The following is a 10,695-nucleotide window of genomic DNA, read 5'->3' on the forward strand; positions in this document are numbered from 1 at the left end:
CTTTTGCAAAATAATAGTCTCTTTTTTGTTTTAGTAGTGACTGGAAAAAAATCTCCTTTTCACAAAATCTGGAATTTCTATTTAGCAAGTTCTTCTTAAATCTATATTCTTTCTTTTATTTACAAGTTAAATTACCTTTTATGTTTCCAGTTCTCAGACCTAAAAGTGGATTGGCTGTCTTCTACACAGCCCCTTCTTCTTGCTTCCTCTTTCAGGGGTATGAAAAGTTGCAGAGCTTTACAGGTGGAATTAGCACCCAGACTGCTGAGTGCAATCAGCAAGCAAGAAGCCCAAACCACAAAGCCCCCTATACCCCCTGTATCATTCAAGGGATGGCTACAGTCAGGCCCTGGCTACTCTGACTATTCAGTGTGACTCAGTGTGCCCTGGTCAATCACAGAGCAGCATTTAGCACTGTGGATCTCATCTATGTTTTGAAACAGAAACCCTAAATTAAAAATTATTACAATACTACTCAGGATTAAATCATAGTGCACACACTGTCAAGAGCTTCAGCTGGTATAAATCAGCACAGCTCCCTGGTATTCAGTATTGTAACAGAAACTCTATCAGATTAGTATTTAAGTTCCTGAATGTGCCCTCCAGTATACCACAAGAACAGCATTTCAACCAACTGTGTTAAAGGCCACCTAAAATCATATTTCTTTTATCAGTCTTCTTTTATTTTTTATCAGTAAGTATTCAGGAAAATAAACTAAGTACTGAAATAAGAGATAATTCAATGATGATTAATTTGTTGCAAAGAACAAAAGATAAAAGAAATACCTTTGTAACCACATTTGCTTACATCATCTCTGAGACTAATTGACATATTAAAGATAACAATTCTTGTTAGTATGAAACTACTTCCTCAGTGAAAAGGTGCCAGTGTTAATATTTCTACAAAAGTAAAGGGTGATAAAAGATAACTTTGTAGGACAATTTCAATATCTTTTATTTTGGAGTAGTAAGAGTAAGTAATTCCTGGGGAGGAAAAAAATGCCTGTACAGGGTGAAACTGGCAACAGCTGGCCTATTCAGAACATAACTGACAAATGGTGATAAAGATCATACAGTCAGTGCAGTTACATTGAAACGATTCAGGCAGAACTTAAGAATTCTCCATATGATAGCTGAAAAGTCACAGAGATGTTTTCTTAAATTGCCTAAGATGGATCTCTTTTCTGTATTAGACACAAGGCTTACCTGTTCAATAGAACTGAAGAGATTTTATTAACGTGTGAGGTAATCAAAGAGTTATCAGAGGAACTTCCATCCCTGTCTAGCTATCTATTGTCATGAATGCTTTAGTAAAGTTTAAAGTGTACTTCTTTATCTGAAGAGATTGCAGAAAAATTGCTACACTCCAGATTTGTCATTTGGTAGGCTGACCTCTCTTCAGTGTTTGAAAAATTTTAAGCAAAAAGCAAGATGGGATGGGATGGGATGGGAGGGGAAGGGGAAGGGGAAGGGGAAGGGGAAGGGGAAGGGGAAGGGGAAGGGGAAGGGGAAGGGGAAGGGGAAGGGGAAGGGGAAGGGGAAGGGGAAGGGGAAGGGGAAGGGGAAGGGGAGGGAATTTGGAGCACTCCATCTCTTCCACAATGCTACCACCAAAGTGTCTGCAGTGTGCCATAGTAGTAACAGCTTTGAATTGAATAGGATGAAACCCATGATTTACATCACTAGGATCTGAGCAGCTAATCACACCATAAGAGTGCACTGTGCTATTTATCGGGTTTCAGGAAGAGAGAAACAGGTGCTCTGAAGAGCAGAAACCAGGGATTCATTTTCTGAGTCCATTTACTGTCTCATTCTTATTGGTGGTCATATCCAGAGGGGTCTTCTGTAACCTTTTCTTGGATCAAAATATATAGAAGTTATAGTTTTAAATGTAATTAACTGCCTAAAATCTGGAAACATAAGCTATTTTCAAAAGCACCTATATGCTTGACTTGTATTTAAAGTCTGTAGACAGGTCTGTGATGCCAAAGATTTTATATGACATTGCATTCATTTAAATCAAAGAACACCAACTGTGCAAATATCCTGAAGCCCCCTACAACTTCACAAGCTTTGTTGATTTATTTCATATATGTCAGTCTTTAATTTGACATTTTTGTATGCAAGCAACCTGCATGTTACAGGAACAACTTACATATATATATATATATATATATATATATATATATATTTAATGTGTCATAATACTTAGCTTCTGATTAGAGCTGAAATGCTAGGTGCTCTGAAATCTGTGAGAACTTTCACTAGGGCAAAGATTATCTGTTGCAGATTTTTACTGCAGTAATAAACATTTAAGAAGTGCAATACAGTGCCTTTTTGTGGCATGCTTTCTCACGTATTGCATGCTTAAAATCATTAAGCTCTGCTTAAGTAGATCCTACAATAATTACCAGAAAAGCACCAAGTTATGCATTTTTAAATGTTATTTCTTCACAATAGTATGTCTCTTTTACTCAGTTCACCTTCCTCACTTTTACTGCCTAAAGATTAGACATCTAAATTATCCCCTGTGCTCAAGGGAAAAACACAGCCAGTTCCATTTTACCATCTACAACTTTGATATTAGGATTAGGTGAATCACCATCTGGAAGTGCCTGTTTCTCTCCAATACTCACTGGTTACTCACATGATTTCTTAGACTCAAACAACTGCATTCTAGTCACTTCAGTTAAGCCAATGTGCCTCCCTCAGTCTGTGCAACACACTTTTTGTTATTCTTCATTGCATCAGGTTGTTATACTTTCAGAAGTGATCTGGGTATTGTTTGGAAAACACTGACCCCTCACACATATAATATGTGTATAATCTGACTTTATTTAATTTTTATGTATAATCTGTCTTTATTTAATTTTTATTCACCTTGAAACTATGTTAAAACCATCCTTGTTTTATTAAAACTGGTCTTTGAGGAATTGTATTTTTCCATAACACCTTACCCACCAACAGACAAGAAGAAGATGCATAATAAGCAGTAACATTTAACTATTTCCACCTCCCATAATCCCAGGTTCAGAAGGCTGAAACAAGTTTCATATTTTTTATCAAGTTTCTGTCTTTTCTCTTGCTCTAATGCTCTATAATACAAAACAGCATTTTTACATCCACTAGACTTGAAAATAAGTCAAAATACATCTTTCATGCTCACAATCAAAGAAAATGTCCATAGCTCCGCTGAATTCTACAACCCCATACAGACTTACCTTGGGTGTGAACGATGCAAGTTTGAACTCAATGGCTGGACCTTTCTCTTTGAACAGACAAGACCAGGCTCTAAACCTAAATGCTCTCAGATCTGAAATCATATCTGGTCATCTGTTTTGACTGGTGAGCATAGATGGATATAGTGAAAGAAAATTCAGCAGCAACAGAAAACATAAAAGATCTTGTCTGCTTTTCATGAACTGTACTCTAAGAGATTTCAACTAGTAAGTTATGCATAAAAATATGTCTGGATTGCATACTAGAAGTCAATACAGGGATACCGAGCTTGCTTTAAAAAAGCTACCTATGTGTCAAAGCAGAGGGGAGGCAGTAGCACAGAGTTGAGTGTGAACTGATTTACTCTGCAGTAACTCAAAAAGATGAATTAGCCCATGATGAGCTCTGTGTTGTCACAGCTTAAAGGCTTCTGGATTGGCAGCTTGCTTAGGTGTCTGTGTATAATGCTGCAGATGAGTATTAGCAGTTCCAGGTGGGTGGGGCAGAAGAACAAAAAAGCAAGACCAAGCCCAGACTCAGGCCTGAAGCAAACTGAGCTGGGAGAGCTCAAATGAGATGGTCGGTCAGTTCACATATGTGAACTCTGCAAACATTTCCAGAGACTAAAATGAGATCTGGACAGTGTTCTGCACAGTAACATCCTACTCTTGAAAATTATGCACGTTATGGTGGTTATGAAAAAAGAGAGAGAGAATTCTACTGTGGAAGGGTACAATGAGAGAAAAAAGGATAATTGCTAGGTTAAAGATGTCAGGCAAAAGTAGTTAAACAGATTCTAAATTGGAAGAGTATCTTCGAGCAGTTCCTCACTTAAATTGCAATTACAAATATGAAAAGATATTTGAACTCAGTTTAATTAGAGTAACAAAGAAGATCTGGTAAGGCAGAGCCTTTTTCTTGCAGATAATTAAATGTGAAATGTGAGAAAGCTTAATAAAAATATAAATATTACACTAACAATTTTTGTGTTTTGATCTCACTTCTCTCAGAAGATTTTTTGTATATGTGTGTGTCACCCCCTTAGACAGACAATTCAAAGTGTACAAAGTTTTTATTTATTTATTTATTTATTTATTACAGCTTTACTCCCTTCTCTTCCCTCCATGATTTGCTCCTCTTCTGTTTACATGGAAAATATCATGCTTTCAATCATGAAAAATAAATAAATAAATAAATAAATAAATAAATAAATAAATTCTTTCTACCTCAGGATAGATTGAAGTAAACAATATTTACACAGAGGAAGGCTTATGTTTATAGAGGACTGGTTTGGTGTCCAGCAGGTGCTGGGGAGAAGCTGGCAGATCAGCACATCCTCGTTTATCCATCTTTAGTCCCAGCCTTCTCAGTGTTCCTGGTCAACCCTTCCCACCTCCAGCCACCCCTGTCACCCAGGCACACCACTGCATGCTGAGTAGTGGCACAGACCTGTATTAACATACTTCTTTTGGGTGTTTCTCTTGTCAGTGCCAAGGGAATTGGAGATCTCGCTCCTGTCCCAACCTTTGCCAAGCCACAGCCACCACCTGTAAAGCATGGCAAACACTTTATGAACCAGAATGGTCACATTACGTAATAGTCTATTCGCAGATGCAAGATGTAGCACCACAAAAAGTTCACCTTTATTCTTCCTTTTCATTTCTACAATGGCATCATACAAATAGTTTCAGCAGCCCACGTTCAGCTTCCTTTGAAAAGGAATCTTAAGGCTCCTTATGACTGTAACTGACATTTAGTCTGTCCATATTTGGGAATGATTCGTTTGCTACAGCCCACCTGGAGAGCAAGGATTAACACCATGCAAAATACATATCTGGCACTGCTCTGATGGATTATGAAATAGGTAATAGGATTCAACTGGTAGTACTAGAATACTTTCTTTTTACATAAGTTCAGGTATAGGGCCTTGGTAGAGGACAGAGTGTGCCTGACAGCCAGAGGCAGGTCTTTGAGGCTGACACCCCATACTCTCTATCTGCCTGACCCAAAAGAGAGGCTTACAGTCTTCCAGGGTGAGATGTTTGAACAGACTATCGGACATAAAGCTATGGTTAATGAGGAAAAGCTCACTGTAGAATTTTCTGTGTGTTACAAGCATTGGTTCCAGCTCCTTAGTTTCAACTCTTAAGAGTATTTACTTTCCACAGAATATGCCACAAACAAGTTAATGCAAGTATTGCATGAAGACATTGAGAACTAAACCAAAATCAAATCCGTACTCTCACCAGTCCTGTTTATACGAGCTAATTTGAGACAGTAAATGAATGAGAAAAAAATGCTACCAACCTCTCTCTGGCATTTGCTTAAGGGACCTACATGGAAGCAACATAGCTGTATAGCATTAAAGAACTTAAAATGTAAATATAGGTGTTTGTTTGTTTGTTTTCCCTTAAATGACTATTCTGGTTCTCAGCTTGGAATGATGAAAGTGATTTCATTGCAATATTTAGTGAATTAAAAATGAATTGATTTTCTTTGTGCTTGTAACAGTTGTGCTTTAGTTTTCTGTGCATGGCACCTTTACTTCTGGAAGTGTGCTGTCATCATCTAGCAAAGGCAGATGGGAAAAAAAAATAAATATATATATATATATACATATATATATATCCAAATAATGTTCACTGCAGACTGTTGGAAAACAGCAGGTGAGAGACATGCTCTCTTGGGGAACTCTGGAATATCTTTTTCTCCTGGGCTAAAATTAAAGTTAATTCTTTCTGAAAGTGGGGTCATTTTTGAGCTTAGATAAATACAATGAAACCCAGCCACTCATAGGATTTTACCTCAAGCATTTGCAGAGCAATGTCATATGGAGGTAGTCCAGGTAGAGAAAGGCTCTCCAAAACATCTGAGAGGACAGTTATGCTTTTTAACTTATGTTAAAATTTAGATGTTGTCAAACATAAAAGATAAGAAAAAGGCAGAAAAGATAAAACCCGAATGGTGAAAAGCTAGCAGGAAATAATCCCCAAGCCTGAGAACTCTAATAATTTGCAAATGCTTCAAGGACTGCTGCTACTGAGAGGTTGAGCCCTAAGCTCTCTAGCTGCATTCTCACTTCCAGACTAGTCCCAGTTTGAGGCTCCCTTACTGAAGTTGCTTTTCCAGATAGCTGAAAAGCCTGCTCACAACTGCTTACATTGACAATTAGTTATTACCAGACTGAACTGTGAATTTGGGAACCCCCAGATGGAGTTCCTGAGGATTCAGATCCAGAACAGCGTAACAGCATTCACAAACTTTGTCAATGACAACTCCCTTTTAGCACATCTGTCTTCATCCAACCCTCATTCAACAGCAACTCAGGTCATCCAGGCTGAGTGGGAAAGAAGCAGCTGTAGATGCTGGCTGCAGGTGGAAACAGCCTTTTCCTGCCCAGAGGGACCCATCTGCTGCTAGCCATTACCAGTACTTACAAGCATCCTGCTTTTCTCTTCATAAAGTGATTTCTTCAGCTGCTTCTGGTTCCTTCACTGCTAGAGGGACTGAGCTGCTGACTACTAATACTTTGCATCCCAATGCTTACTTTTGAGTCTTCGGGGGCTCATGAGCTACAGTTCAGTGACCCAGTGTGAAAGAGCAATTGTATCAGATTTTTGAAAAATAACTTCATTTAAATGCCTACCACACTCTAGTGGAGTCAGTGTATACTGGCTCTGTAATAAGTATCCTTCTGGGGAATATCTTCAGTCATTTAGCCAGAGCCCTATTCCTCACACATGTGCGTGCACAGGTGCATACACCACTTACACCCTCTGCTGACTGATTCTCCAATACATCCCAAATGCATTGTTGTAACAGTTACATACAGAATTTATGTGGATTATTTTTTTTCCAAACATATTATAAATGTATTTTCCACATTCTATCTTCCACATATTTAAATACTGTTAAAAATTAATGGGATTCTGAGCAAACCAAAACAATTGTCACCACAAGCCATTTCACTTTGAGTCAGATTTTAAATCATCTTAAGTAGTTTCCCATGACTTCATTTCAAGTACTCATGGAAGTACATGTATAGCCCTGAATGACTGCCAGGAGCTCAGAGACACAAGTAACTGGAGATGTGTTTATAAAGCTTCTTTTGAATATGATCTTCTAATATTTCCAAGCGTTCTTTTTCAAAACACAGTCCAAAATTTCTGAAATTTTCAGTGAAATGAATAATGATTTTTCCTCCCTTTTTTTTTTTTTTTTTTTTTTGAATGGGATAGGGTGTAGGAACACAGCAAATAAGGGGCCCTGGTGGGAAAACTTGGACTCAGACTCCAGAGCAACCTGCACAAAGCCACTTCCTATAGTAGTGCTAGTGTTTTTCTCTCTGTGGCAGCCTGGAAGCTGGAGATGCAAGGGAAATAAACAAGAAGAGCACCTGAAACCCTTTATGATAATACTGAAGAATTTATGAGTAGTGAGAGTATAATTTTTCAGATTTAACAAATAGCATTATGTTTCCTGAAATATTTCTGATCTGATGTAAAAAATAATTGTTTTGATGCAAATTTGCTGCAGGAGTCTGAAAGCAATCCTGTATTTCAATTACCATATATTTTTAATCACCTCTTACCTGGTTTCTAATTCCAGTCTTGTAGATTTTCATATCTGCAGCCCACACATTAGCTGGCATGACTCCTATTTAACACCGAGGTAATAACAAGAAAAAGAATAGAGGAATGAATAAATAAATAAATGTCTGAGCTTATAATTAAAATTAAATTTTCTCTAGTAATAAAAATGTATTAAAAGGAAACATCTTCTAAACAAAAATTAATTAATTAATTTAAAACACAAGTTACTTACATATCAGTGTCAGCAATATTGGCACAATTAACCCAGCCTTGCAATGGCAGAGGGGACCTTGCTCAATGCACTTTCAATCTCTGGCTTCAGACCAGGTGTGACAATGTGCTCCAGGTCTCACACAAACACCCCACCCGCAAAAGCTGCCAAGATGCTCCTGCAGTCATCAGTATCAGTTGGTACCAGGAATGAGTTAGTTATTAAATTGTGTGTTAGTTAGTTAAATTGTTAGTTATACAACAGATTTTTCATTATTCTGAGACAACCGTGATATTTATATTTGTAAAAGAGGCAGTATTACAGGCTTGTAGCTTGAACAACTGCAAAGAACCTTGATTCTCTGGAATTCTTTATTTCTAGTTTACCTTGATAAATACTCCAATGTTTTGTGTTTTTTTGTTTTGTTTTGTTTTGTTTTGTTTTCCAGAAATTGATACCCACTCACATAAACCCCATAAATTACCTCCAGGTTTTGGGGTGATTCTCTTCTTTTTCTTCTGTCAGTACTGATCTATCTGCCTTGTGCAGTGGACCTGAACCCAAGCATCTTATCTGTAAAGTACCTGACTTGCAAAATCTTTACTCTGATTCTCTGTTTTATGATGAAGATAATATTTCAGAATTTCACACAAAATGCAGTGATTTAGTTTAAGGAACAGAGGGACACTTAAAAGATTAGTTAATATCTAATACATTGTTTTGAGGGGAAAAGCTCTCTAGATGGCTCTTTCCTTAAGTAAAGGTTCTTATCAACAAGATCTCTGCTGGGAACTGGTCCATTTTCTAATGGAGTACTTACCTGTCCATAAGAGGAGGCTGGCTGTCCCCGCAGGCTGGGACATTGCCAGGGAGGTGTAACACCCAGCTTCCCAACCCTAGTCCAGAGAGCATTTCCTTTTATCTACATAATGTGAAGAGAGCAGGTACACACATCCACTCTGGATGGATCCTGAGCAACTCTTGAATAAACTGGGAGTTCAGGTCCACTCAGGCAAAAGGGGTTGGGTTTGTATCTGTATTATTTTAGGCAACAGTTGCAACATCTAAACTGTTAAACTAAGGAACAATAAATTCTTGTCCAGCAGCTCTGTGAGTCTGGACTCAAATCCAATCCAAAAGTTGTTTGGCAAATCCTTGCTTAAACCTGCTAATAGAATTAAAATTACAGAAACTGCATTTTTTATGGAGAAGGTCATTAAACTCAATACACAGACCCCATAGAGACATGAGAATCCCACAGCAATATTATGATCATGAAATAATTATTTTTAAAATATTCTCCTTTTGAAAGAAAATAAACGTGTGAGGTGCAAGTTTTCACTAGCAGCAACATTTTCTTGAGTACTTTCTTCATCTATTCACATTAATATATTATTTATAGAGCCTGTCTATGCATTCCTAAGCACTTACAGGGGGAAGACTCAAAAGCAGATATATAAGAATCTATCTCAATGTGAATAAAAAAGAAACTCTTTAAGACCAGAAAATCAGACATTGGGACATAATTTAAAGCATAGTTGGGAAGAGCTTATTTAAGATTAAATAAGAAGCTTATTTATTTAAGATTTGTTCTAAAATAACATTTTCTGAAGCAATGCTTGTTTTTCCATTTTCTTTCCCTACAGGAAAAAGTGAAAGGGGAAGGGGAAAGAGAAGGGGAAAGGAAGGAGGGAAAACAAAGAAAAGACTTCAGTTTTCTGAAAAAAAAAAAAAATATCTATCTATCTATCTATCTATCTATCTATATATATATATCCTGTTATGGGAATTGCCCAAGAGTCAGTATATATATTGATAAAAGTTTTAAAGTTGAACTATAGTCTTGAAATGACTGAATTTCCATTTTATATTTTGAAAGATTTTTTTTTTTTTCTTTTCTTTTTAAGGCTAAGTACTGCAGCTATTACCAAACACTTATTTCTGTTTTCTGTTTAACTGTAAGGACATTAGTGGAATTAGACATTTTAAAAAAGTTTGCTAAGTAGTTATTTTCCTTTTAAATCAGATGACAAAGTTTGCTTTTAGATCAAAGCCATTTAGGTGGGCTTATTTAACTTTCAAAAGAGATTTGTTGTAAATCTTCTAGCTTCAATTTCTTGGGCTTTTTTTTTTTGTTTGTTTGTTTGTTTGTTCATTTTGTTTTTAACTTTTTATTTCCTGCAAAGTGCTGGCATAAGTAGCTGGTAGACTGAGACATGCTGGCAGGTGTTTTTCACATAAATCTGCTGCCCAGCATAAGGAATATATATTTTTACTATGAGATCATGGGAGTTCTGTGTACTTTTTGTAACTATTTAACTTTGTTGGGCAATGCTATAAAATATCCTTTTGACTTTATTTTTTTTTTTCCGTAGGGCAGCTTCTTTTATTTTTTTTTTCCTTTCAGTGGATGGATCATCATATTCAGAGCTGGACTCAAACTCAACTAAAGGATATTTGGCATTCATCTGCATGCAAGTCTCCATAGCTGAACTTTTCTTGTTGTTAATGGGAATAAGCATATCAAAAAAACTGCCGTGTTTCAGGGCTACTATTGGCCCTCTCTGATAGTCTTCTAATTCTCATTATTTATTTTGTCATTTAAATCTTATTTGTGGGAAACCCTTTCCTGGTTGAAATCAAGTGACTGTGCAACCTGGTAAGCACTTCTAA

This window comes from Anas platyrhynchos, chromosome 3 (assembly GCF_047663525.1).
Source record: "Anas platyrhynchos isolate ZD024472 breed Pekin duck chromosome 3, IASCAAS_PekinDuck_T2T, whole genome shotgun sequence".
Lineage (NCBI taxonomy): Eukaryota > Metazoa > Chordata > Aves > Anseriformes > Anatidae > Anas > Anas platyrhynchos.